We start from the raw sequence: 4,064 nt of genomic DNA on the forward strand, positions 1-4,064 counted from the left end.
GATCAGCAGTACCTTAAGACTTTATTCAACCGACCCATTGAAATTAATGCACATGGCTACAGTAACTTGGGCCCATTTCTTTGCAGAAGCAAAGAAAGCTGATGCTATTCTAGGCTGCATCAACAGAAATGTAGCATCCAGATCAGAGGAAGTAATAGTACCACTAGATTCTGCCTTGGTCAGGCCACACCTGGAATACTGTGTCCAGTTCTGGGCTCAACAGTTTAAGAAGACTATTGACAAGCTGGGACATATGCAGAGGTGACCAAGATGATCAAGGGTCTGGAAACCAAGTCTTATGACGAATGGTTGAAGGAGCTGGGTGTTTAGCTTAGAAAAGAAGAGACTGGGGGGAGATATGCTAGATACCTTCAAATGTTTCAAGGGCTGACACATGGAAGATGGAGCAAGCTTGTTTGTTCCTGCTTTGGAGGGTAGGACTTGAACCAATGGATTCAAGTTACAAGAAAGGAGATTCTGACCAAATTAGTTCTTCCTAATATTTCCTAAACAAACTTTCTCAATAAATTGAATAAGTTTCTGAAGGAAAGAGCTGTTCAGCAGTGGAATACCCTCGGAAGGCTGTGGTGGTTTTTACGCAGAGGTTGGATCCCTGTCAGGGATTATTGAACTGTGATTCCTGCGTTGTAGCAAGGGGTTGGACTAGATGACCCTCAGGGTCCCTTCCAACTCACCAATTCTATGATTAATGCATGCACAACCTTAGACGGCCAGGATCGACACACCCAGGACTGCACATAAGGAGGAAGGCCAGCCGGTGGATGCTGGTTGAAGACAGACCAGGACATCAGCAAAGCAGTGTCCTGTGTGCCCTGATGGAGCAGTTTCCACTGCTTGGCCATGTGGGGATTCCGCCCCACGAGTCTGAAGGGACAGCGCTGCCGGGAGAGTAATAAAGCCTCCTCTTATCTAATTACGCAAAGCGGAGAAAGCTGAGCTGGTCTGGTTACCAAGAGCAAGATGAGGACACGTGAGATAAGGGTCTGTGGCTGGTGTCAGTTTCCCAGGCTCAGTTCTCTGGCATCATTGAGGAGAACGGCCACCTGGTCTGGTGCAAGGTTGGTCCCTAACAGAAGAAGGGTGAGAAGAGCCTGCTGGATCAGGCCAATGGCCCATCCAGCCCAGCATCCCCTTCTCACAGTGGCCAACCAGTTGGGAAACCCACAAGCAGGATTTGAGCATAAGAACCCTCTCTCCTCCTGCAATTTCCAGAAACTGGTATTGAGATGCCTTGGTACTGAGAGCATAGCCAATTGCGGCTAGTAGTAGTCAACAGCTTTGAATTCTGGTGCTGGAGGAGACTCTTGAGAGTCCCACGGACTGCAAGAAGATCAAACCTGTCCATTCTGAAGGAAATCAACCCTGAGCACTCATTGGAAGGACAGATCCTGAAGCTGAGGCGCCAATACTTTGGCCAGCTCATGAGAAGAGAAGACTCCCTGGAAAAGACCCTGATGCTGGGAAAGATGGAGGGCACAAGGAGAAGGGGACGACAGAGGACGAGATGGTGGGACAGTGTTCTCGAAGCTACCAGCATGAGATTGACCAAACCATAGCTGTCAACGTTTCCCTTTTTTTAAGGGAAATTCCCTTATTCCGAATAGGATTCCTTGCAAGAAAAGGGAAAAGTTGACAGCTATGGACCAAACTGCGGGAGGCAGTGGAAGACAGGAGTGCTTGGCGTGCTCTGGTCCATGGGGTCACAAAGAGTCAGACACGACTAAACGACTAAACAACAGCAACAACAGTCATTAACAGCCCTCTCCTCCTCCATGAATTTGTCCAATCCTATCTGAAAAAGCCACCCAACACCTTTCTGCACCACTAGAGACTTCACCTACCCACTTCCCACCCTGAATATATGCTTCTCCAGGTCACTTCCACTATTCTGAAATCGACCCACCCAAGCAAAGATTGTGTCAGGCAGTGAGCTGGGTGGACATGGGATCATGAAGGATAGGAACCGTAGAGTTGGAAGGTGTCCCCAAACACAATCTAGTCCTGGCATCCCCAACCTTCAGCCCTACAGATGTTTTGGACTACAGTTCCCATCATCCCTGACCACTGGTCCTGTTAGCTAGGGATCATGGGAGTTGTAGGCCAAAACATCTGGAGGGCCGCAGGTTGGGGATGCCTGATCTAGTCCAACCCTCTGCAATGCAGGAACCACAGCTCAGGAGTGACTGACAGATGGCCATTCAACCTCTGCTTAAAAACCTCCAATGAAAGAGAGCCCGCTGCCTTCTGCAGGAGTCTGTTCCACTGTCAAACAGCTCAGTCAGGAAGTTCTTCCTAATGTTGAGTCAGACTCTCCTTGCTTGTCATTTGGATCCATTGGTTATGGTCCTCCCCTCCGGGGCAGCCAAAGACAAGTTTGTTCCACCTTCCATTGCAACTGTCCTTTAGAAGATGGCTATGCTACCATCCCTCTTGTCAAGGAAAAGAACCTTCCATTGCAATCTAGTACCAGGCTGTCTGCAAGAGAAAACAGACTTGCTGTTTATGCCAGTCCCATGGCCCTTCAATCAACCTGTCTGCTGGTTTTCTGAGAGCAGAAAGGCTGTAGTTCAGTGGCAGAGTGGCACAAGGTCACAGGTTCAATCCCCAAGGGCATCTTCAGATCGGGCTGGGAGAGAACCCTCTCTGAAATCCTGGAAAGCCACTGCTAGTATGTGTAAACAATACTCAGCTAGATGGAACAATTGTCTGAAACAAAACAGCTTCCTAGGTTCCAGAAGGGCTAAGGGAACAAGGGCTCCAGGCCTGGCAGACCCTTCAAACAAGTCCTTGACTATTTGCATAGCCTTGACCGTGGTGGCCCCAGTGAGGAAGCCCATTTAGAAGCAAACTGGGTTTGCAATCCATTGAGCAGTAGAGAGAGAGGGCCCCAACGAACTGAGACCTACTCTTGAGCTCCTTCGTATCTGTTTTGCACCAGTATCACTGAAGGGAAGACAAAGCAAAGAGGAAACAAAACCCTCTGCTCTTGGAAGAGAGGAGAGAGAGGACTTGGTGTTGGTTACCAGGAATGATTGGGGCCCTTTTGCACATTGCATTTGCAAAGATACGGGCGATGAAACATATCCTTGAAGCCACACAAGAAACTAACATCATGAGAAGGGCAGAATCTGCCTACAGGCCTCTTGCAACGTGAGAACTCTGATGAAGGATCCCAGATCTCGTGAGTCACAGCTTTTCTTGCAAACTGAGTCACGTGCTTTGCTAACTCGTGAGCTGCATTTGACTGTACAAAGCAGCTTTTAGGAAGGCTGCGTGGGATGTCCGTATGAACAGGCCAGTCGGCGACATCAATGTGTGTTGTTGTTGTTTAGCATGACTCATGAATGTGTACCCAAAAACTCCGTTGCCGGTCATGTAGAACTTAAAAGACAACCAGAATTTCACCAGAGAGCAAGAACAGTCAGATAAAAGTTTTAAGAACTGGGGTGCAATTCAATCTGACGTTGTGCTCAAGCACAGAGCTGAATTGATTTGGTTTGGAAACATCAGGGAAACTTAGATGATTTTTCTGCATAGTTTAAGGCCACCTTTGTGGCAGGGTTTTGGGCGCAGGCCAAGGTGGGCACTGTGGGCAAAGGAACAACCGCCCAAATAGCAGAGTGGCTCGGAGTGAGAGCCCCAAGAGCAGATATTGTACAGCGAGAGAGATCTGGATGTGGAGGGACTAGTAGCGGATTAAATCTGCTGTTTTGTGGGAAGAAACCCACATCCTGGGCCCCAAAGTCAATCTAAAACTCCAGGGATTTCTGGAGAACTGGAGAAAGCTCCTGGGATGCTCTCATTTGCTCCATCCTCTCTTTGCTCAGGTTGAGGACCTCAACAGTTTCCATTTGGAAGCCTTCTCCGGAAAGAAATTATTGTACCAGATTCTGTGCCCTGCCACCAAACTACAAAAAAAAAATATTAAGCCCTCCTGCCGCAAACCTAGAATCCTTTATCCTCTTTGAAAAAGAGGCTCGATATTGTTTTAGAGCGAGAGAAAGCTGAGGAAAACGAAGCCCCCCAAAATAAATTTAAAAGCA

This window comes from Podarcis filfolensis (assembly GCF_964270895.1).
Source record: "Podarcis filfolensis genome assembly, chromosome: 16".
NCBI classification, from domain to species: domain Eukaryota; kingdom Metazoa; phylum Chordata; class Lepidosauria; order Squamata; family Lacertidae; genus Podarcis; species Podarcis filfolensis.